Source organism: Cavia porcellus, unplaced genomic scaffold (genome assembly GCF_034190915.1).
Source record: "Cavia porcellus strain 051 isolate PalLab524CR breed Dunkin Hartley unplaced genomic scaffold, mCavPor4.1 scaffold_14, whole genome shotgun sequence".
Taxonomy (NCBI): Eukaryota; Metazoa; Chordata; class Mammalia; order Rodentia; family Caviidae; genus Cavia; species Cavia porcellus.
In genome coordinates, this window is record NW_026947497.1 from 15,894,689 (window position 1) to 15,921,489 (window position 26,801).

Sequence of the window (26,801 nt, forward strand, 5' to 3'; positions counted from 1 at the left end):
TTGAAGGTGTTTTTCTTTTAGGACTGACATTCTTCATTCCAAGCTTTTCTTGACTTGGTATTGAGAAGTCTGCTATGATTCTGGTGGACTTTCCTTTATATATTATCTCTTTCTTTTCTCTAACAGGTTTTAATATTCTATTCCTATAGTGAATTTCTGGGATCTTGAATATATGCTGGTATGTAGATTTATTTTAGCTATAGCTAATTGGAATTGTATATGCCTCAGTTATCTTTATGTCAGAACCTTTTCCCATGCTTGGGAAATTTTCTGCTATTACTTCTATAAATAGTTCTTGGTATCATTTGTGTTGCATCCTGCTTTTCTCGTTGATGCCAATTATTCTTATGTTATTTTTCTTTGTGTTACCTTGCAACTGTTAAACGGTAATTTTCTCTTTTTTAATTTTATTTAAGGAGAAAAAGAAAAAACAGAAAAAGGGTACAAATAATACAGAATTTCAAAAAAATAAACAATAAGAAATCACTAGTTAATAGATTACATATTATATCTTAGAAATAGTTATTCTAGTTACAACATTAAAGCATACAAAGTGGACATTCAAACAGTGAGACTGCAAACAGTTCTGTTAAATGATCCAACAAAAACTCAGTAATATAGTTATCTATCTCATACACTTAAATATACATGCAGTTATATACTTTAGAGCACTTTCTTTCCTCTATTTTTTGCAATAACAATCACACATTTTTGGGTTTTATTACTCCCACAGTTCTTATTACTTTTTTTAAGAGAATAAAACCAAATGTGATGTAACAAAACAGAGGCAGTCAAATCAAAAGGATGGACATAGTACATGATGTAAAAACAGAATGCAAGGTGATCAACCATAATGCCTCTTACTATCTTAAAAAGAATTGCCTATATCATCAGTTATAATAAAATTGAATAAAACAGTACAGAACAAAACCTATAAAACTGAAACATTGGAGACATTATAGGACTTCAAAAGAAGATAATAGTCAAACCAGAATGGGCATCATAGTGAATCTTATTATCTTCAAAGTAGTTGCCTGTACCCTCAAACTTGATACTATCAAGCAAAACAGAGTAGAGTAAAATCCGTCAAAACAAGATGGTGAGAGCAATACAGGGATTCAAATCAAGTTAACAGGAAATCAAAGTAGTTCACTATAATGTATCCTGATATTTTTATTTTTCCCTTAATTAAAAAATAAAAAAATAAATACTTAAAAAAGGAGATTGAGATAAAAAAGGACATAAAAACACAACAGCACAGGTCACAACATAACTTAAGCAACATAGTGTTTCATCACAAGATATCCCGACATAACAGTAGTTACCATAGTGTCTCTTTCCTTGAAATACTTGAGTATAACTTCGTATACTGTAGCATCAAACGTATCAAGACAATGTAAAATCATTCAAGAGAATGACAGTATTACAGGGTATTTGGAACCAACTAACAGAAAATGAACACATTATCTCCTTTTCTATAAAAGTATTTGTTTATACTATCACATATAATAAAATCCAATAAGATACAACATGTTAAGAGTGATGGAGACAGAAGAATAAAAGCTTGATGGGACTTCAAAACAAGATGATATTAAATCAGCATTAGCTATTATGGTGTCTTGTTTTCTCTAAAACAGCTGTTCATACCATCACAGACAATAATATCAAACAGCCCGGAATAAAACCATGGTAATTAATGAATGAAAACATTATAAGGCTTCAAAACAATATAATGGGGAATCATGATTACCACATACTTTTATGTATTATTATCATTTCTTACATTAGGGAGACTATTCAGTATTTATACATGTGGGTTTGATTTATTTTTCACTTATGAGTATGGCCTCAAGCTGTGCCCAATTATTTATAAATATCTCAATGTGATCATTCTTTATAGCTGAGTAGTACTCCATTATATAAAAATACCACAACTTTTTTATCCATTCCTCAGTTGATGGACACTTAGGTTGTTTTCAAGATCAGGTGATTACAAATTGTGCTGCTATAAACATGGGTGCACATATATCACTGTGGTACGATGCTTTTAGTTCCTCTGGGAATATGCCTAGAAGTGAAATAGCTGGAACCAATGGGACTTCCAATCCCAGCTTTTTGAGAAATCTCCAGACTGGCCTCCACAATGGTGGCACCAGTCTACACTCACACCAACACTGAAGCAGAGTTCCTTTTTCCCCACAGCCTCTCCAGCGCCATTCTTTCAGGAGTGACATGGAATCTTAATGTGGTTTTAATTTCTCATTTCTCTAATGAGTAATGATGATGAACATTTTTTCATGTATTTATTTGCAATTTGTATTTCTTCTTCTGAGACTTGTATATTCATCTCACATGCCCATTTTTGGATTGGATCTTTGAATTTTGGGGTTTGACTTTTTTTAATTCTTTATATGTTTGAGACAGAAGTCCTTTGTCTGAGGGACGGTTCACTAAGATTGTTTCCCAGTTTGTGGGTTTTCTTTTCACTATACTGGAGATTTCTTTTGACATGCAGAAACTTTTTAATAAGAGTCAATCCCAGTTATTCAGTTATTGATTCTGGGAAGTTTTTCCAGTGTGGGTTGAGTCTTGTTCATGAATTCTCTACCTACCCCTATGTCTTCACGGTTTTTATCCAATTTATCTTCCAATAGATTTAGTGTTTCTGTTTTAATAATCAGACCTTTAATCCATTTAGATTTTAACTTAGTACATGGTGATAGGCATGGATCTAGTTTTAGTTTTTGGCATATGGAGAGGCAGTTTTTCCAACACCATTTACTAAAGAGACTGTCCTTCTTCCAGTGAACATGTTTGGCCCCTTTATCAAAGATAAGGTGGTTGAGTGTGTTGTAGTTGTGGTTGTATCTTCTAATCTATTCCACTGATCTTTGGCTCTGTTTTGGTTTCAGTACCATGTTGATTTTACTACAGTTGCTTTGTAGTATAACTTCAAATCAGGGATTGTGATGCCTCCTGCCTTGCCTTCATTGCTTAGAACTGTCTTTGCTATTCTAGGTCTCTTTTCATTCCAGGTGAATTTTAGGATTGATTTCTCTAGATCTATGAGGTACATTGATGGTATTTTTATTGGGATTGCATTGAATCTGTATAATAGTTTTGGGAGAATGGCCATTTTCACAATATTTATTCTTCCCATCCATGAGCAAGGGATGTCTTTCCACTTTCTGAAATCCTCTTCAATTTCTTTTTTCAGTGTATTATAATTTTCCTTGTATAGGTCTTTCACTTCTTTGGTGAGAGTAATTCCTAAATATTTCATTTCTTTTGGTTGCTAGTGTGAAGGGTGTGGCTTCCCTTATTTCTCTCTCTGTGATCTTGTTGTTAGTATATAGGAATGCTATTGAATTTTGAGTATTGATTTTGTAACCAGCTACATTGCTGAATTCATTTATTATATCTGAGAGTTTCAATGGAGTTTTGTGGATCTTCTATGTAGAGTGTCATGTCATCTGCAAATAATGATAATTTAACTTCTTCTTTTCCTATCTTTACCCCTTTTATTTCTCCCTCTTGTCTAATTGCTCTGGGTACTATTTCCAGTACTACATTAAATAGGAACAGTGATAAGAGACATGCTTGTCTTGTGCCTGTTTTTAAAGTAAAGGCCTTCAATTTTTGGCCGTTTACTATGATACTGGCTGTTGGTTTGTCATAGATGGCCTTTATTATATTTAGGTAAAAACTATCTATTTAAATTTTCTGTAAAGTTCTTCTCATAAATAAATGTTGGAACTTATCAAAAGCTTTTTCTGCATCTATAGAAATGATCATGTGATTCTTACTTTTGGTTTTATTTAGATGGTGGATTACATTTATTGATTTACATGTGTTGAACCATCCCTGCATGCCTGGGATGAATCCCCCTTGGTCATGGTGTATAATCTTCTTGATGATTGCTGCATCCTATTTGCCAATATTTTATTGAGGATTTTTGCATCTGTGTTCATTAAGGAGATTGGTCTGTAGTTCTCTTTTTTAGTTGGATCTTTCTCCGGTTTTGGTACTAGAGTAATATTTGCTTCCAGGAATGACTTAGGGAAGGATTACTTCCGTTTCAATTTCGTTGAAGAGTTTGAAGAGTGTCAACATTAATTCTTCTTTGTAGAATTAATTCTTCATGTAGAATTCTGCAGTGAATCTGTCTGGACCTGGGCTCTTCTTTGTAGATAAGGAATTAATTACATTTTCAATTTCATTAATAGATATTGAGTTATTCAGCAGTTTTACATCTTCTTGATCTAGCTTTGGTACTTCATATGTTTCTTGGAATCTGTCTATTTCTTCAGTGTTATCAAACCTATGAGAGTAGAGGTTTTTTAAATAGGTGGTGATGATCTTCTGTATTTCTACAGTCTGTAGTGATTTCATCTGTTTCATTCCTTATTGAATGAAGTTGAGCTTTTTCTTCCCTTTTTTAAGTAAGGTTAGCTAGAGGCTTTTCAATTTTATTTATTCTTTCAAAGAAACAAGTCTTTGATCCATTGATTCTTTGAATTGTTTTCTTAGTCTCTATTGCATTAATTTCTGCTCTGAATTTTATAATTTCCTCTCTTCTTTTGGTTTTGGGCTTGACTTGCTCTTCAATTTCTAGATGTTTGAGGTGTAACATCAGATTGTTTATTTGTATTCATTCTGTTTTCCTGAAATGGGAGCTCAGTGCAGTAAATTTTCCTCTGAGGACACCTTTCATTGCATCCCACAGATTCTGGTCAGTTGTATTTGTATTTTCATTTGCTTTTAGGTATTATTTAATTTCCTCTTTAATTTCCCCTGTGACCCACTGATTACTCAAGAGTGTCTTATTCAGTTTCCATGTGTTCGTGGGATTTTTGCAGTATCTTTTATCATTAAATTCTAATTTCATGGTGCTATAATCTGATAACATGCAAGGGATAATTACAACTCTTTTGCATTTATTTAAATGTGCTCTGTGAGCTAATATATGGTCTATTTTAGGGAATCACCATGTAATGCTGAGAAGAATGTGTATTCTGATGTTGTTGGATGGAACACTCTGTATATGTCTATCAAGTCCATTTGTTCACAGGTGTGATTCAGTTCTGTTATTTCTTTGCTGATTTTCTGTTTGGTTAATCTTTCCCTTGATGTCAATGGTGTGTTAAGGTCTCCTGTTACAATGTGTTACTGCTAATTTGGTTTTTCATTTCTGTTAATACTTGTTTTATATAACTGGGTACTCTGGAATTTGATGCATATATATTTAAGATTGTTATCTCTTCCTCTTGAAGTTCCCCTAACTAGTATGTAATGCCTTTCTTTATCTCTTCTGATCATTATTGGTTTAAGTTCAAATTGTCTGCAAACAGAATACCCTCACTTTTGTTGGGTTCCTGTTGCATGAAATATTGTTTTCCATCCTTTGACTTTCCATCTGTGAGTATCCTTTTGGGTTAGATGAGTTACTTGTAGACAACATATGGTTGGATATTGTTTCTTGATCCATTCCACGAGTCTGTTTCTTTTAATTGGTGCATTGAATGCATTTACATTAATGGTTATAACTGTTATATGTTGGTTTATTTTTGACATGGTATCTTTTTGCTGTTGCATATTTATCTTCTGTTCTGTTTAATTGTTTGCTTTACTTAGTGGTTTTTTCCTAAGTGTATCTAAACTGTCTTTCAGTATTCTTTGCAGTATTGGCTTGTGATCATGAAATTCTTCAGCTTTTCTTTGTCATGTATCTTAATTCTCCATCAATTTTGAAGGACAGTTTTTCAGGATACATCAGTCTAGGTTGAAAATCATTTGCCTTTAGGGTCTGAAATACTTCACTCCATGCTATTCTTGACTTCATTGTTTGTGTTGAGAAGTCTGCTGTGATTCTGATAGGCTTTCATTTATAGTGATCTGTCTTTTCTCTCTGACAGCTTTTAGTACTCTATTCTTATGTTGGACTTCTGGGATGGTAATTATTATATGCTTGGGTGTAGTTTTGTTTTGACTATGGCTATATAGGGTTCTATATGCTTCACTAATCCTAATGTCAGTTTCCATTCTCATGTTTGGGAAATTTTCAGCTATGACTTCTGTGAATAGTCTTTTTATATCTGCTGTGCTGTTCCTTTCTATTTCATTTACCCCTATTAATCTTACATTGTTTTTCTTTGCATCATCTTGCAGCTGTTGAATTATTTCCTGATTCCTTCTCTTTTAAGATCTTTCCTTTCCTGTTCACTAGCTGTAATCTTGTCTTCGAGGTCTGAAATTCTGTCTTCACTTTCATTGAGGTGGTTTTGACAACTTTCGATGGAATTTTTTATTTCCTGAATATCTCTTTGAATCTGCTTCATGCATTCTGTTTGTTTCTTAAATTGTTCATCCAGGGATTCTATCTTTTTATTTTATTCCCCTAATTTTAACTGTGTCTTCTTTATATGTGTTCAGCATCTCTTTCATTACTTTTATCATTTCTTCTTTTACTAGTTTGGGAGATTATTTCTAGTTTGAATTCTTTTAAAGCTTCCTGCAATTGCTTCTTTATTTCTGTTGCTATTATTACAGGTATTTCAGGTGTGTGGCTTATATTTTCTTCTATGTACATGGCTCCTAGGGTTTCTTGGGATGGGCTGATGGTTTGAGATTGCATTTTGGTCTTTCATTTTGTCATTTTTCTTTTTTTCTGTGTTGAGCGTTTTTCTAAAGCTTCCCCTGGATGTGTTGGAAATCATCTCCTATGCCCTAGGCTCCTGGGACTGAACAGGGGTTGCTAATCATGGTCCAGTCAGGCCCTCAGGCCCTCCCGTCCTACCTTCAGTGTTTCAGGTAGCTGGACAGGCACCTACTCACTGTGGATAATGGGCTAAATCTCTCCCCAGGCAAAGACCAATGCCCTGGAACTCACTTCACCTGCTCTCAACTCCCATAATTGAAGAAGGTTGCTGGGTGTAATCTACTCAGGCTGTAAAACCTCCCAAGGTGAATCTAGTGTGGCTGGGCTCTGGGCAGGTCCTTGAGCTCTGGGAGGAATAATCTTAACACAATATCCTGGGCTTGGGATGGCACACAAACACACTCCAGCCGCTAGTTGAGTTTCCCAGTTCCCAGTTCCAGAGAAGGTTGCTGGGCATGTCCTGGGAAGGCCTGAAACTTGCCAGGCAAGTGCAGCCTAGTGTGGCTGAGCTCTGGGTGGGCTCTTGAGCTCTGGGAGTGATGATATTAACACAGTCTCCTGGGCTCTGGATGGGGAGCAGACTTCTTAAATTCTGATCTTTTGTTAGTTTTAGGAGATCTTTACTTTCATGATTGTTAGTAATGATCCTGTCTTCATGGTCTGAAAGTCTGTTTTCAGTTTCATTTAAGTGATTTTTCTAACTTTTAATGGAACTTTTAATTTCCTGGTTATCTGATTGAATTAATTTCACGCATTCTGCTTTTTTCCTCTATTGATCATGCAGTTTCCATCCTCTTCCTATCATCATCTATTTTTTAATCTAGCTCTAATATAGATTTACTGATAAATTCCTTAATAAATGTGGGGATTTCTTTCTTTAATAAAGAGTTTTTTTTAGTCTAACTAACTTTATAGCCTAATGGATTTGTTTCTTTACTTCAGTTACTCTCAGCTCAGAAATTTAAGGTGTGTGTCTTTCAAATTCTTATGTCTGTGTCTTCTGAAATTGATCTGTGTGGACTGGAGGTCTGAGATTGCATTTTGCTTTTGTACCTTGTCATTCTATATTTCAAATTTTTTTTTTTCTGTAATGATCCTTGTGGGTTTTTGCAGTAGGTAGCTTTACCACTACTATAAAGATATCTCTAGAAAAATTTTTCCTTCAGGGATGTTTTCTGTGTGCGTAGGACCTTCTTAGTTTGTATATTTTATAAGATTCTACCTTCCAAATTAATTAAGAATGGAATGTTTGGCTCAGTTTCTTTTCCTTTTGTGTAGGCCTGTGGTGAAGTTATTACTCCAGAGCTTCCAAGTATTGTTACAGAAATGAAGACAATTGATTACAACAGATATGACATCCTACCTAAGGTAGTAATGTTAACAATAACAACAGAATCAAGCACAATGTAGGAGATGACAAACTGTGGTAACTATTGATTTTGTACTTTAGACCACAGAAGCAGAGTCTATAATTGTGTAACAGAACCAACAATAAACAAGGAGTTTTATGGAAAGCATTTTCCCTTGGTAGAGTTGTTTTACCCTATCACAGAGAAATTTAAGGAGGATAGTGTATAAAATAAAGATAACTGGAAAGGAAGCAAAAGCAAGACTGATGAACAAAGGATGATCACATAAGTTTTGGAAAGCTCAAGAAAGGGGTAGAAAAAAAGAATGAAGGAATAATTAATGGATTATCTGATCTTGGTCTCCAAGTTTGAGAGATGGGATTAATTTTCTGAGTTCTCCTCAGCCATTTAGAAAAGAGGAGAAAAGAAACAAAACTAGAAAAAAGAAAGAAAGAAAAAGAAAGATGAAGATGCAAAAGAAAAGAAAATGAAGAGAAAAACATTCAGAGAAAAAGATCAGTTACTGAGTCCCAGATGCTTCCTGAGCAGGTTGCCAGATCAGTGAAGGCCTCAGTGCCCTTTTGGCTCATATTGTTATTAGTATTTCAAATTGTTCACATCCCTGATCTCAGCTGTTCATCCTGTGCACTTAGTTGCAACCCTACTATTTTTCTGGCATTGCTTCTGATCTCGGGGACTTTACAAGCAGTTTGCCTCAGCTAGGCGGAAGCTGATACAAGCAGTTTGCACTAGCTAGGGGAAGGGCTACCCTCCTCTGATACAGTTCACTTGGGTTCCTGCAGTGGTGGGGAGGTGAAGGGAGAGATCTATCTCATTAGTTATAAGATTTCTGACTCAGAGAATATGCATATGTTCAGACTCAGCAGATAAAACTAATTTATTTTCCATAACAAACAGCAAAGCATAGGAGAACTCACATCATTGTTGACTTAACATTGTCAGCCAAAACACATTGCTGGAGCTCTGAAAATTGAAAAAATTTAAATTAAGCTTTAATTTGTTAATTTTTAAATGATCATATCATAATTATGTTGAATTAAACTACTTTTCAATATATGTCATAAGAAAAGTATTCAATAACTAATTATTTATAACACAATTTGGAAGAAAAACTGTCAAAGTATCAGACCCAAACAATATTCCTTAACCATTAAGGATCTATTAATTTTTGGGTGCTAAACAATTAATGTTTTTATTTACATTCTCTTTAGTGTCATTAGGAACTCATGATATCTTCTTGAACTGAAAAAGTAGATGTGTACTTTTAAGTTTAAAAATTTCACTTAAGTGAACTAAGAAAAAGGCATCTCTCCAATAGCAAAAAAAGTCATTATCTTTAATAAAATAATTTGGTATTACTTTGAAAAAATCCAAAGGTTTGGAAAGAATATTGCTGTAGCCAGAGGCTTTATTATATTTGAAAAGTAGGAATCATGAATGCAGGCTGACAATACCACGGAGCAGATGGAGTTTAAGTTAAGCTGGAAAACAATTCACAAATATTCTTCAAAAGAACATAATTTCCTTCCACCTGCAGATTTGTTTCTGGAAACAGATATGTTCACTTCAAGTCTTTCACTGCAAACACACAAACCACCTACGAGAAGCACATCCACGGAGGAAAAATGTGTCTGTTTGTTCTACCAATTACACTGTCAAAAATACATATATTTATTTTACAATAAAACATAATTTTCTAAACTCTAAAATTGGTATTAATCACTATCATTTTGCCCTGTTGGTGTTGCTACTTAATTCTTCTAAGCAAGACTTTTTACATTATTTTCAGGCCCTGGGGTAAAGAACAACAAACATGGTATCAGTCAAGTTTTATGGTTACCAATTTGTAGAAGAATGAAGCTGAACTCTTATCTCTCACACTATTAAATTTAAATCAAAATGAATCAAAGATCTAAACATTACAACAGGAAAATTCAACCTCTTGGAAGATAAAATAGGTAAGACCTTTGAAGACATAGTTGTAGGGAAGAATTTTTTACACAGAATCCCAACCACACAAAAATGGCACAAGAATCAACAAACAGGACTAAATCAGGCCAAGAAACTTTTGTACAGCATAAAAGCATCAATCAGTAAAGTGAACAGAAAACCTTCAGAATGGAAGGAAACTGCCAGTTGCTTCTCGGACAGAGGATGAATACATAGAATATACAAAAAAACTCAAAAAAAATTAAACCACTTAAAATTAAAGACTCAGTCAAGAAATGGGCAAGTGAAATAAACAGACATGTCACAGAAGAAGAAATACAAGTGGCCGATGAATATATGAAAAAATGTTCAGTGTCTCTGGCCTTTAAATAGATGCAAATTAAAACAACGCTAATATTCTCTTTTACTATGGAAAGAAAGGCAATCATTAAAACATCAATCAATAACAAATGCTGGCATGGCTGTGGTGAAAACAGAACAATCTTACATTGTTGGTGGAATTTAAACTAGTATAACAATGACAGAAATCAGTATGGAGATTTCTCAAATTACATTTAGAATTTCCATATGACCCATCTACTCCCCTGTTAGGGATCTTCCCCAAAGACTTTATGTCATCATTATACAGTGATACATACATTCCAATGTTTCAGTAACATAATTCATAATAGTTAAATGCTGGAAGCAGCCTGTATACTTATCAATGACTGACTGGATAAACACAATGTGGTGTCTATATATAATGAAATACTACTAGGCTATTAAGAAAGATAAATTTGAGTCATTTTTAGGAAAATGGACACACTTAGGAAGTATAATGTTGAGCGATATAAATCAAACACGAGTTTAAATGCCATATGGTATCTCTCAATGAGTGAAGCAAAGTACAAACAAATGAAATGATAAAGAATGAATAGAAAGGGAAAAGAGAACAGATCTAATCCAACAGTGATGTGGTCCAAAGAAGCAGAGAGAGGGGTGAGAAAAAAGAGATCGGGAAATGAGGAATAAAAGATTGTGTCATGTACAGAAACCTAATAATTCAAATCAGTATAAATATTATATGTCACAAGAGCTAAAAGCAAATGATACAGCAAGAACAAAAATGGTATAGGGGAACCAGAGGGGAAGGGGAGAAAGGAAAGGGCTAGAAAAAAATTGAGCTGTAATACGTACATGTATGCACTTCCCAAGATGACGGTAAGCTATATAAATTACAAACTCATGCTAATAAAATGTAATTTTAAAAAGAGAAAATATCTGCTGCTAACGTTTTTTAAAAAGGTGTCATTGTTTGCTCTCAGGTTACTGAATAGTGTCTAGTTATTTAATTTAATCTTCTCACTGTACAATCTGTTAAACACACATCAAACCACAATTTAAGGAGCTAATTGAGCAACTGAGATAACAAATGTACTGCGCAGTGAAAGATTCACTTGACATTAAGGATGAACACAACCAAACTAGGTTGCCAGTGGTGATTTGTGTATCATGCACCTGGCCTAGAAGGACCTAGTGAACCTGTAAGGCATACTGCATGATTGAGGCAAAGTGTCTATTTTCAACCAATAACAACTAAATTGCCCAAACTAAAATTTAAAACATGCCATGTCAATGGTGTCAACCAGCACCATTTACCAAATTAAGTCACTGCAGACTCTCATAGTGTTCGGGAAGTACGAGAAAGTGTACAGAATTTCCTGGTGCCTTTTAAGGTTTCACCTGTTATCAACCCTGTAAAATGTTTATATCCCAAGACAGAGGTGCTAACATTCTCTTTTGCTTAATTCAGAAAACAGCTATCCACTTTCCTCACTCTTCAAATGCAATGAAATTATTAAATGCAAAGTTGTCATTACGAATATTAAAATATAATTTAGAAAAGCAAATAAACTCCATTTACAGATATATGTCTAGGCTATATGACTCTAATTTTAGAACTAGAAAATAGTATGAATTTAAATAAAGTATTAAAAAATATCTGGATCGATCTGTGTTGCTTCTTAGAGTTGTGCAATATTTGAAAATTTTTAAACATCCTTTCTTGATTTCTGTATTAGTAAAATTTTGTCTACTTTATTTAACTGTTACTTTTTAAAGAAAATGTTTTTTTCAAATATGTAGTCCTATCTAAAATATACAAGTATACACATCTCCTATGAAAATACCAGTATATATCTTGCACTTACACATACACAATTATTGTATGAATTTTCCCATTATAATTAAATAATTCAGGCACAGTAACTTTTTTTCAGTCAAGGCACAGGTTTTTAACTGTAGTTATAATTACTAATTGATCACATTGCATGATAGTGCCACCGTGAAATATGTATTGCAGATTATGTACTTCCAGTATATATTATTTGAATTATACATACTTCAAACCTTTTGAAATTCACACCAAATTTATTTCATTTTAATTTCCTTTTCATTTTGGAAAATCATTTCAAATAGAATTCTATCTGAACAAAAGTGAACTGTTGATCTGAGCAACTTACTTTGAAAAATATAAAGCTATTTTGTACTTAAATATCAATTGTTAATGGCATTGCTTCCTATAAAGATGGTCATTTTTCTTTCACTTGTCAAAGTAATTATCCAAAAGCAAAAAGAAAAATAGAAAAATTCAGTTCTTAGTAGATGGAATAATGCATGGTGAGGGAAAAGCTGATTTTAACAATATTTCAACAAACCACAGAGTTCAAAGGACTGTTAGTTAGGCACAGCCAAGCCTCAGCGACCTCATGCGGTCAGAGCCCGTTTCTTCTTTCATTTCTTCGCCGGTCCTGGAGCCACATGTTGTGTACAAACATTCATATATCTTGTCATGGTTTGATGTAAATCTAATTCCCTGCCAGAAGGAAAATTTAATTGTCGCCTCCTTGCTGAAGTCTTTAAGTCTCACTTGTAAATAAGAATTCACTTTACTTGATTGTCCTTTGCAGCCCCTGCCAAGATGAACATGTGAGACATGCTTCCTTATCCACCAACATGACCATAGCAGCCAGCACAATGAAATGTACTTAGTGATGAAAACACAAACGTACATTTCACTTTTAATTGATTGACACATACTGCACAACCTTGAACCCCATTCTCCAGAACTAAAAATCTGTCATTTTTAATCAGTGATTCTTGAGGGCTGAAAAAAAATGGCTCGTCATTGGACTTTTCTTTAGTAATGTAGTGTGTGGTATCCTAATTTGATTATTGATTTGCTAGGTTTAGAAATGTGAGTGCCTTTGTGAGAAAAATTTGAGTGTGACTTCCAAACATGAAGTTACAACTGAATTGGTTAAAAATGAAATAGGCTATGTATGATTTTACAGGCTACCGATGTGTATAAGATATGATACTAATAGTAAATCTTTCTTTAGAAACAAAGTGAAAATCTTGTTTTCTACTTGAAAACCGTCCAATTAAGAGGGAAGGAGCCAGTGGGTAATACCGAATGAGGTTTATCTTAAAGTTTCTGTTACTGTTAGAGGGAAAACGAGCAATAGATTTTCAAAAGGAGAAGTGGGAAATATGGCTTGAAAACTAGAAAGTTGCAAAGGGCATTAAACAGTGCTCTGCAATCAAAGTTCTGATTCTTGCTGGTCCGGGAAGATGTGGTTCTTATATGGTAATAGAATTAAATGAACATCTAGAAAAAGTCTGTCCCAAGCAGGGATTTGATGTCTCCTTTTCCTGAACTGATCCAATCCAACCTGCTCAGCTTTCACTGACCTCTCCTCCCTGAGCCCAAGCCCTCTCATTCCACTTCCTTAAGTGAAGAGTACGTGAAATCTTTATCCACTGAAAGCTGTTCAGATTTCTGCCTGTTTTCCAACTTGTCTAGTGGTCTGGCTTCACAACAGCTGAGTTTGGGAGTCTGGCAATATTCTACCAAAACACAAGTAAACAGAGTTATGTTGTATATGCTCAAATGGCATCACTTGTTAATGATGTCTCAATGTCATTCTCCAAGCTGTGGTGCTAATTTTCATCTGTTTTACATAATATTAGTAGAAAATTCATCTCACATGGACAACTCAGTGCATTTATGGATTTATATGCTCATTTGTCCCCTTAAAATCTATATTGTGGTGCAAAATATTTGTAAGTTTGGTCCTGGTATAACTTGTTTTGTTCCCTCAATAAATATTTACCGAATTCCTATCATGTTTCAGATGCCATTGGAAGGACTGGACATTCAAGAGTAGAAGAGTTTTAAACCTTTTATTGGTAGAAAACGCAAATGAACTTTTGACAAATCAGAATTGTAAGCCGGCTTCCAACATTTGTGGGGATTTAGTTCAAATAATTCACAAACATCTCACCACAAAATTATCTCAAAATGATGTTGATTCTTAACAACAGTGTATATGAAGCTTATTTATAATTTTTGACCAACTTCTTTATATGCATGACCAGACTGCTCCTCCTTTAATTCCACATTCTGTGTATTGAGGAGTGAAAATGTTAATTCTGCCTTTGTGCTTGTAAATTAATAATGCACTTCTTAATTTCACTTTTTAATTTGAAATTGTTTTCAGAAGTATTTAATCCAGTTGTAAGTTTTGTAAAAAAAAAAAAAAGTGATAAAGAAAAAAATTGTTAAATCTGATAAATGACACAAATTAAAATGTATCACAATTTTCCAAGAACAAATGAGAGACATAGGACATAAGCAGTGACAACAGTGCCTTGTCCCCTATTGGGCCTCTAGAATCAAAAGCCATTGTAGAGAGGTGGTTATTCGACAATGAGCTATAAAAGGACACATTTCTACCTGCTAATTAAATGTCAGGGAAACCAGATTCCTCCTTTATTCCTTTTCTAAAATTAAAGACGAACAACAGTTCTTCTGTTTCATTGATGTGCCCCATTGAAGCATGATTGAAAATTAGGGACCAGTGCTCCAGGGCAGGCAATTAGTTTGGCTGGGGTGTAATTCATAGGTGTTAGCTGCTTTAACATGATCTCTGTATTTGCCTGAGTTTCTCTTTGCAATACAGATAGCCACCCACAGAAGATATGGGACAGCGTATGCTAGGCTATTTAATGTTCATTTTTGTTTCTGAACAAAGAATGCACAGAATTTGAACATCAAACTTTTTCTAACAAAAACTAATCTGTTTAAAACACATAATGTAAACAGTTAAGGTTTTATTAGTGAAAACAGTTGAAAAATGAACTATCATCTTATTACAGATTGGCTCATAAATATCAGAATTTTGTCTTTGACAAAAAGTCCTAAGATGTTAAATTATTGAAATTAGATAGTTAACTTCTAGTTTGTCCTCACAAATTAAGGGACAGGTACACAAGCACAAATAATTTTCTACTCACTACATGACTCATCTACAGAAATATATCTACTCTAAGTAATTAAAGGTAACTATTCAAAGACAAATTTTATTTATAGAATTGCAATTTTGCAATTGCATTTTTTTCCTACTGTGTAACTTCTCATATCTACCTGTACTTATAATGCTGACCTTTAAAACTCAAATATCTTGGGGACCAGGCAAGTTTTATGAATGTTGGAAGCAGCTGATATAATACAAAAGAGGACTGTGGAGACTCCTCAGAATTGGAGAATATGCACTCATATTACATGTAAGTAAATATCAGTTATACCAGTGCTTTGTTTTGAATTATGAGTTAAGGTAAATTATACTGAACAAACCAATTATTTTAAAATCTAATAGTAATCTTATGTACAACTATTTCCAATTATCCTTTCTTGTTTTGACAGTTTTTCATTTAAATGAAATAATCTGCTTCATTTGTTTCAGTTATTCTTCAATTAAAAGGTGATACAAATATATATATAAAATTTAAATATTTTACAAGATTTACAAAAGATGTAAAAGAAAGACACCATAACTTCAGCTTTGGTTAATTCTATACAATGTTGTTATTTGAATTTTCCAATATTTTCCTTCTTTTATAAATATTTGCTAAATAAATATTAATTATTTGTTAACATAAAAGCAAAGAGAGGGAGCTGGAGATTTAGCTCAGCGGCATAAGTGCCTGCCTTGCAAGCAGGCAGTCGTGAGTTCAATCCCTGGTACCGATAAAAACGAAAAAGACAAAAAAAAAAAAAAAGCAGAGAAAAATTTATTAAGCAATGTAACAATGAACTAAGGACCAAACAACTTCTCTAACAAAATCCTAAATATAGAACATCTTAATTTCAAAAATAACTGCAATTTTATGTGAGAGGATGTAATTTGTCAGATGCTTCTATGGTATAACATGAAATTGGTTTTCAAATGTAAATACATACAAAATCATTTTTTCTACTATGCAACTCCTCATATCTACCTGTGCATATATTGCTGACCTTTAAAACTCAAATATCTTGAGGACCAGGCAAGTTTTATGAATGTTGGAAGCAGCTGATATAATACAAAAGAGGACTGTGGAGACCTCAAAACTGGAGAATACGTGACTTGCCTAGAAACATCTTTTGTAATTGTTATCATATCTCTGGAAGGAAATATGCCCAGAAGCAAAATTCAGATAAGATAAACTTTGTAATCAGGAATTACAAGCTCAACTTTATTTTTTAAGAAGACGTAATGAAAATTAAAACGCAAAGTGCAAATGAATTTTACTAGTATCGCATCAACAAATTATTCAAAATGAGACCAGTAAATCTAGAGTGTAAACAAATATATCAGTCATTAAAGTAAAGATGCCACTCTACATATATCACCAAAAATATAGAATCTATCCATATAAGCCCTAATTATAGCAATAAATGTGCTTCAAAATATAAATTAAGAGTGACAGCTTGCCATAATTTGACTTTTATGGTCTATTTGCTCCAGGCAACATACCTGATTTCCGCCCTTATCCTAACCGTGACATAAAATCTGTCCAGTGACTATACTTTACCGGGTTCTAGCATTGTTTTAGAAATTTACGTGCTTTTAGCTCAGCCATTGCCAGTTTGATCCACACTCTTAATTAGTTCAGTTACCCACTGAGTAAGGATAGCTAAGTGTCGCAGCACTTGACATTGGCAGGCCACTCTGTCCTTCCCTGTCTTGGCTTTGAATACTGGATGGACTTCTTCCTACAGCTGTATGCTCATTGCTATTTCCACTCAAGCAGGCAGGTACCCTGAAACTTAATGTCTTTGCCTGGCCTGATTTTAACATTGGAAAATCCTTGGTAGGTGTATCATAATAATTATGGACATTGGCATAGTTTTGTGTGTGTACACATAATTATATGTGATATCATTAGAGATAATTTTGTAAATTAACAAAAATTAAAGATATTGTAGGAGATAATCTAGAAGTTATGTAATACTCACAAAAATTTAAATTTTGGCTTTGCTTTTATTTTATTCACTAAGTGAATATGAATCACAATTGAATAGCTGTGAACCTGTATCAAATGAAATACAATTTGAGAACTAATAAAAACATGCCTATATAATAAATGTTTACTTACTCAAATATTACTGTTTCAGTGTCCAGTTTCTTCCTGGACCCCAAAATCTCCCTGTGGCCAGGTGTTTCAGGCTGTTTCAGGCTTCTGTTCTCGTGTGGCTTGCTTGAGGAACATGGAGAAGGCCAGAGGACCTGAAGCATATTGGACAAGAGAGTGAATTCCATGGGTTCAGATAAATAAGTGAAATGTTAATCCAATGGAGCCTTGAAGACAGAGGCAAGAATTGTGAACTTTATTGCGAAGTGAAATTTTATAAAGAACTGTGAAAGGAGGCCTGGGATTTAGCTCAGTGCATAAGCACCTGCGTTGCAAGTGTGTAGTCATGAGTTCGATCCCTAGTACCCCACCCCCCAAAAAAAAAACTATGAAGGGATTATGATCACAGCACACTCTCTTTGTAAAAATAATTATGGTCAATTAGTGAAAAATAATGTTAGGACAACACCAACATCGCTGAAATTTACCTGGACCATTGCTCCTTGACAACAGGGACAGTGTGGTTTCTACTGACTTTTTTTGTCTTGTGGGAAATGCCTTATATTACAATGAAATACCTTTTCCCCAGTGATTTAAATAAGTTTCACAGATATCCAAATATGGACCTTAATTATCTATAATAAGGCCAAACCCAGACCATCCAAATTCCCTTACTTTGCATCAAAAGTAAGTAATTGAACTGCTTGGCTGCATTGTTGAGTCAGGAAAAATGCTTGCCAAAAAAACATTTTGGGAGGGTGGGTGGGTGTTTCCCCTTCCGGGCCTTTGAATTCAATCCACTTTTTAGTCTGACCTACATCAACCCCTCTTAAAAACTGCCTGGCCTCCGGTAAAGCATTCTATTCTTGACCGTCTCATTATGGCACCCTTTCATTCCATTTTTTCCACACCCCATTCTTCCTAGTCTTTCCTCTTTTCCATAAATATAAAGAACCATGTTTTGCTTCTTAAATGCTTGCACAACTCATGACCGGAGCAAACTCTGTTAGCAATAGTCCTCTTCACTCACTGATTGTTCTCTATCCTGCCTGCAATAATCCTTTTCATCCAAGGATTATTTCTCCTCTCTTTCTCCTTCTCTAAATTCTTACCTGTTTTTGCTTTGACAAAGCACATACATGGAAACTAGATACAACTTAAGTTACTGATGTTATAAAAATGAAGTAAAATGATGGATTATGCTGATATAACTTCAGAAAAGCAAAGGCAGTAATAATATCTGTTTTGGTAAGAATAAATAAAAAATTATAATTTGACCAGTAAAATTAGAGATGTCTCTTAAATATTTTGGCAGGAAGTTAAGAGTTCATTAAGCCACACTTACAGCAAAGCCCTGGATGGCACCTATGCAGAGGGTATAAACAGCAAATAAAGTTAGGCTCAAGCTTTGGGGTCCGCCAACATTTAGATATCAAGCCTTGGAACAGAGCCAGAGGAAATCAGCCAATGGCTGATGGCAGAGGAAGAAAACATAGCATTCAACTGAAGTGGAGAAATAACAAAGATATATCAAGAGAATGACATGTACTTCAACCATTCTATCCAACAGCATTGAAAGTTCAAGTACAATAAAGAACAAGAAGTTACCTCCAGCTCCATCCACTCTGGGGTTCACGGAGTGTATGGGTAAGACCAGCTTTAGGGTAACCATGGGGCTAGCAAGGCCTGTTGGAATTGATTCAGGAGGAGTGAACAGGAGCCAAAGAATGGGAAAGAGAAATTAGAAGGTTGGGGGGAGAAAAAATAAAGACAAAATCAACTTGGTAAGAAATTCCAACGAGAGAAATGGCATCAATACAATATTAATTTTAGGTTGAGTTTTTTTTTTAATTTTGCAAGGAAAATAAACTTTTTATATCTTCTTAAAGTTTTTAGCTAGACCAAGAATTAAAGTGCCATCAAGAAGATTAACAGGAGAAAAGTAGATAGTAAGTCTGTTTATTGTAAGTATTATGCAACATGGACATTTTCTTAAGGAAATAAAAGCCTAAAGAAGAAGCCAGAGTCACACATGTGCACCGAGTTGGACAAAGTAGAGTTTAGCTGTCAACAAATAACAAGAACAGGGACTTGGAGTGGCAGCGTTTGTGGAGAGGTAAGGGTTAGTTTTCAAATTTCTTTGAACAGATTTCGCTTGGCCTTAGCTCTTCACCCCTGCTGTTAGGATTGTTACTGCCCTCCAGCTGTAGGGGAAGAGAAATCTTTCATATGGGAGTGTTCACTCCTGCTTTTAAAAAAATCAAAAATGACCTTTTCCACCTGCTACTCTTAAAGCGCCTTCAGCTCGAATAGCCCTTATGCCAAAGTGGCATGTTTTAAAGGCAGCATTTGCAGCACTTTTCCGTGTGTTTATTTCTAAGCTGACTGATAAAACCGTGTAACTGTATACTGATATTAATGCTCAGAAAATCCCAAACTTCTCATGACAAAGGGGAGGGGAAGATGCAGGAGCATGGTAGGTTTGGTCTGAGTACAGAAATACAATTGAGACACAGTTCTGGCTTCTGAGTTAGAAAAGCAATGAAAATCTTCCTCTAATCAGTTGTCAGTATGCAGTCCTGAAGGCAAAAAGCAGACCATTGGAATGCTATATACTGTAGTTACACATTCCCCTGGTTTTTGGTTAAGTTGTTTCATTTCTAGTATGTTTCACTAAATCTATCATAATTATCAGTAAAATTCTAACAAAATAAATCAATTAAAAGTAAAAATGTGATATTAATATCTTCTTCATAATTTTCACTAGATGTGCCTCTTTGATATAATCTAAGTAAATTATTTTTTGTTACAATCCATTTTTAAAAGTAGAATACAGTACTGAGCACTCCCAGCTGACTTCTTACTTTGGGGAATATCTTAATAGAAAATACTTATTTCTCTATTGGAGTCAAGAACAGATCTCTTCTAGACAATCAGAAGTGAAGATTTGTCACTGAAGTACCTCTGTCTCTGTCAAAGAATTGGAAAAGTTGTTGTTAAAATTTATAAATTTGTTCAAATAAGCAATACTTTTAGCAGCTTCTTAAAGCTTCTTAGCATTTAGACCCAGCCATAAGATTATTTTACATCAGTTGAACTCATCTTTTATTCTGATCATATAGAATTATAATAATTATGTATTTTATAAATACATATTATTCTGTCAATGCTATTTGCAAAAACAGTAAACTTAGACTATGTTGATCTCTATCTCAATTTGTTGTGTACTTAGAGTACTTATTCAAAGCAAATTCAAACAATGATCACTTTGAACAGCAAAAATAAGTACAAGGAAACAGAATACAAGACATGATCACCAGCTCTAAGCTGAGGCTTATTTCTAGAGCCTTTTATACCATCAGCATATTCCAAATTAGTGTGTGAATCTAATAGAAAAGTTTGATGCACCAGTCTGTGTGTAATTAAGTTCCTGCAATTCTATAGCTTTGTATGAAAGCACACTAAAATCAATCGCAGTGTAAGAAGCACATTTACAAAACTTAATTTCTGTTTGGCTCCTTGTGTCTTCAAAACTGAGCATTATAGGTATTTTATAACAGTTACCTTGCTCTTAGCTCTAACAGTGCCAAAGTCTAGGTATATGTATACAGTACTGTCTTCAAAAGAGAAATCATACACATAGTTACAGAGATGCCAGCACACTGAATATCAGTGAAGGCTACACCCAGATACATCTGTGTATCAGGCATTTGAAATCCGTCCGACCATCAGACTAGCCACTGAACAAAGTTATCTTTTGTTTCTTTTTGTGCCTCTTGACCTAACACTTTCACCTTTCCTTCTTTCAAATGAATGATAATCTCATGGATTTCAAAGATACCAACTGTTCATTAGATATCAGATAGCTTTAGATCTCAGTTTCAAAGCTGAAGTTTCTCTTTTCTATTTTAATTATTACCACTACTGACACTGAATACAACTCATAACTTTGAAAATAATTTTATTTAAAAGACTATACCCAGAAGCAAAAGACTAGCTCCATGCTTCTAGCCTGTAAAAATGTCTGTGTACATAATATATGAAAACACTAAAACTTCCAAATGAATTATGTAATTTGATGGCACTTTTTAAACATTCTTATTACATGGTATTTTAGTAACTGTGTTCTAAATATTATTTCGGATTGATAACTCAAAACTATTTTATTTTCTCATTGAAAATACTTCAGAGGCAATGTTTATATGCAACTATTAAATGAGCATGACTATACATGAGTGCGTATAATACAAAATATTAAGTACAAAGTATAAAAAATATATAGCATATGCAGTACGCAGATATTAAATATGTATTTATATGTAATAAACTATATAAAGTTACCTACAGTACATGATATATGAAAATACCATTTTGAATACGATACTCCATTTCATTCATGTAATTGTAATTACTACAAAACACAATTAAAACTTATATGACATGTAAAATGCTTGTCAGATTGCTTAAGATAATCAGTTCATGAAATGGATTGGCCCGGTAGCTTGGGCCTGTTGTGAGGCAGCACATCATTGCAGGAGTCAGAGCAAAACCATTCAGGAGGCCAAAAAAGATTCTCCATTTGAAGGCATGACCTCAACCATCTAAACCTCTCTCTGAATCACACCTCATAAAGTTTCTACCAGCTCCAAGTAGTCCAACATGAGAACCACGTCTTTAGTATGTGAATCTCTGGGGATGTTCAAGATCCAAACCATAGCAATGAGTCTAGCAGTAACAGTCAAACTCCTATAAAATACCAAACATTTACAGAGCTTGCAACCAAGCATACGTTTCAAAAGTTAACACGTGTTATGTCTAGGCATACTAAAATCTCCATGCCAGGGATCTGACAATCAATCTTTAAATTGAATAAAATAAAAAGAATGTGAATGAACAAGGAAAGAAAATCTATTTGTTGATTTATCCCTAGTTTATTATAATTTTCAGTTATTTTCTTTCCATTTCTATTGTTCTTTATTTTCTTTTAATTTTGTTTATTTTTACTTTTCTCCATTGATTTCTTACATTATTGGCATTTCACTTAAACCTAAACCTAAACCTAAACCTAAACCAAATTTTGTTTTCTTCTAATTTTTTTGAGGCAAGAGTTCACTGTGTAATGCAACCTGGTCTTGAACACCTTCCTGTATAAAGCGCAGGTTGCCCTTGAGCTCACAGCGATCCTCCTGCGCAGCCTGCTGAATGCTGAGATTACAGGCATGCACTACTATACCTGTCTCTTCTAGTATATTTTTTTCATGTCTTTAAAAAAAATAATAAAGCTTTGATGACTCAGACATTCTGTAACCATTGCTTCAAATAACATCTGGGTGTCTTAAAAGAATGTACTCACTGCTTTTTTCATCTGTATATATAGTTTTCAGGACACAAGTATTTGCATAATATTATGCTAAAAGAGCTTCTTAAAATTTATACCCAGCTTATTATTAGCAAGAACTCACTAAAGACAGCACATCATTGTCTTCACTGTGGAAAGAATTCCAGCTTTTTGAAGGGAGACACTTGCTTTGTTCCTACAGTTATTTTAAAGGAAGAGGAAGTAAGTTTGTGTTTAAGCAATAATAAGATACTTAAATATTCATAATGATTTCACTCCACCCTCAGGTGACTCTCGGACTAAACAACTGTAATGTAGGACAAAGTAAACCAACTTTTATCTTGCAGAAAATGACCAGAAAGATATATGCAGAGAAAGGTATATACAGAGCCACAGGCTTACTGCTCTTCTGTTAAAGAAGAGCACAAATATGAACAATTTTACGTTTTTCATAATTAAGTAGTATTACAAATGTGGCAAAGTCATTCAAATAAATTTCTGAATTGCATGAAATGCTTATTTACTCCCAAATCCCATATTTATTGTATCCACTAATACTCCTGGGGACTCCCGATAAAATAGTAACTGCTGTCTGGAATAGTAATTCAGCTCTGCATGTTTCACCTGCCAAATTATATGAATGTGAGGGAAGAAACAGGCAGAGATCCAAAGGAGGCAAACAAATAGTAAATGCGGACTTTGGAATGTCAAAGAGACATTTTCTTGAAAAATATTCAAATCTTAATAGCAGCACAAAATAATTTCAAGGAATGGTTACTCCAATTTTAATATCATGAATGTTTCTTGAATCTGTTCCAGTCCATTTACTGTGTTGAAAAATATATGTTATACTTGAAGATAAGAGACTCTAGATACATTGGGAAAAAACACTAAAGTTTTAGCATCTAAGTACTTCTATTATATTGTTCCTATAACGGTATAAAACTAGAGATGAGAATTTATCCATATCACATGAAAGATGAACGTTAGTGTCATAACTAAGAACCTGGACACCAGGTCCTGGATAAATAAGATGCCAAGTGGAATGTTTAAAAATTATGTGACAATAACCACAAAAGAATCATAGTATGTACAATGTCTGGAAACCTCTAGAAATGCACAGCAAATGACAACTACACATGAAGTGCAGTAATAGGTCACACAAGTCTGTAGAGGTGTGTGGTTCCTGCTCGTGTAACGTTTAACAGAGGTTCCATCAAAGGTTTGCATCCAAATGATCTCCTAGCAGAAGGAGGAACACAACTGGCTGGCAGAAGACAAAAGAACAACTCAGAAGCTTGCCAAGTTCAGAAACTGTTCAAGGAAAAGGCAGAGGTGGAAATGACCACAGATACTATCACGAAGTGACGGTGACGTGAAGCCAGGAGGGAATGGGATCAGGAAGAGAAGGGACACAGACCGTCACAGGGTGTGACCTGTGGCTGCAGGGGAATGCACTCTGGTCAGCAGGACAAATCCAGTGCGAAGCCTGCTGTACAGATTCGAGGTGCCAAGGAAATAAGAACTGCTTGTGCATTTTTAAAGGGTTGGGGGAAATACAGTAAAAGAGGTGGAAGGAATAAAATGTTGCCAGCTGCAAATCCTGGAATATTTAGCATCTGGCCCTTTACAGAAAAGTTTGCCAATCTCTGCTCTATGGAGAGAAAGAAATCACAGTTTACTGTGGAGTTGTCAGCGTTCTGAAGTTAAACTAATGAGAAGCTAACGCAGTAATGAAATTTCTGAAAGAATAATTTATCTTCAGGCAATAAGGAGTACAGGGTTGCTTTTTACATAAGGGTAGTCAAACAAAAACAAACCTCTAAAATACATCACATGGAAACCATTTTGAAAATGATGAAAAAGATTTTCTGTTAAGTATTTATGGAAGTATATTTCTGATACATAATAAAGTGCACGTAAAAAGCATGCAATTTAATAAATTGTTGAAATCCTCAGCACAATAAAGATTATATACATACATATCTTTTATGGGCTTATTTACAATGTATTTGTTTTCTCTGTTAAAGTCTTTTTACACATCATTTTATTGGTTTTATATTACATTGTTTGTTTACTTATTTAGTTTTGAAATTTCTTCACATATTCTTGATTTATTTTATTTGATAAGTGATTTACAAATGTTTTCTTCCAGTCTGTGTCTCACATGTTTAAGATTTTAAGGCAGAATTATATTTCGAATGCTCTTGTTGAAAACAGCTCTAGACACTGCAAATTAGAAATGAAATATTTTAAATCCCCCCAGGTGTGTGTTTGTGTCTGTCTCTCTCTTTGTCTCTGTGTCTCTGTCTCTCTCTCTCTCTCTCTCTCTCTCTCTCTCTCTCTCTCTCTCTCTCTCCTCTCCATCTAAAATATCTTAAATCAATGAAATTACTTGTGGGACCCTCAATAAAGCTAACCCTTTATCACGTCATTTAGTATCTTCATTCAGAATAATTTTTACATGAATGCCAAACATTTTAATGGTTCCCTCATCTGAGTCATTGCTTGGAATGTGACATTATAAAACAGGTATGGCCGATGCTCAGTTGTAGTCTTGGGAGAGTGCAGTAGTCACTGAGCCAAGGAAAAGTAGAAAGCAGAATAGCTTGTGACAGGGAAATCTATACCAATGTGCCAACTATCTCTCCACTGGGGCTCTGGTATCGAAATGACCTCCTGTTCATTCAGCCTCACTTTATATGTGCACCGACGCTGGCTGGAACATGCTTTATGTAAAGTTCTTGCAGATTAGCTTTACTTTATGGGGAAGAACTATTTACTCAGATCTGTTGTGAAGGTTATAAGGAAAATACTTGTCTTCCTAACGCCTGCGTGTGGGCATACAGAATATTTTTGTGTCTTTTTTCTCTGCCAATATTTCCCATATGAATGTGCTTGCAAAAAATATGTCTTTCCAGCTTTGGAAAATGGAAAGGAAGAAATGTCTTCAATGATTGTAGTTCTTTAAATGTTCATTTTTTTTTTCAAATCATCTTCTCTGCATAATTATTTGAATTTCCTTACACTAGGGTTTCACTGTCATTCAATTGCTGGTTAATTTCCAACCCAAGCATATAATGATTAAAGTAAAAGAGAAACAACCAGTCTGCAATATGCTTCGCTGAATGTTAATCCACAGAGTAATGAATCATGAGATCTAATTATCTAACACTGCAATCAGTTACTACAGTTCCCCTTTCTCCTACAACTTTTGAAGTTTCTATGCTTTACCACTGAGAAAGATACTCTGGAGAAATGACACGTTTATCCACTGTTAAATGTCAGGAAAAGGAAATTTAAATGAAACAGACATAATGATTATATGCACGTTTTATTTTTTACATATTGTTATTGACCAGTCAAAAATAATTATTTTGCCATTTTTTCCAGCATATATCATATTCAAAGTTATTTAAGGTAACTTTGGCCCCATTATTACACATAAATTTTTTAGAATTGCAATCAAGAAAATTCATTGAAAATACTTAATTCTATACCTTTGTGTCTTCCAAGAATTTAGGCTTATTCAAGAGAAAAACTGTATTGTATGTTCAACATTTAGAATAGTAATTCACTTTGGACAAACAAAAAATAATCACAGAATTCAATTAAACTGAGTTATTATTTTATAAATAATCTTTTTTCATACTAGATGAGTTGAATTGTATTTTAATGAGAATTGTACAATATTCTCTAGAATAGAAACACAGAATTTAAAGATGAGACCAGTAATAAAATTCATAGTGTCTGCTCTATAGTGAGAAGTTTTATCGAAATTTGATCTGCAATACATGTTTAGAAATACCCTTCACAGGTTAACATATAGGGGGTTTAATTGTAAAATAAACTAAGGGTTACAATCTTATTCTTCCTTAAATAACCTATACTCTTCTTTCTACAGCAACATCATGTTTTTTCAAATTTGGATTCAAATATTCAAATTACAATTGTTACTCTTTTAGTGTGAGAAAGTAATTCATCACAATAAATTTTGTTTATTTTTACTCAAACATAGGCTTTACCCAGAGATACTGTGATTTTAAAA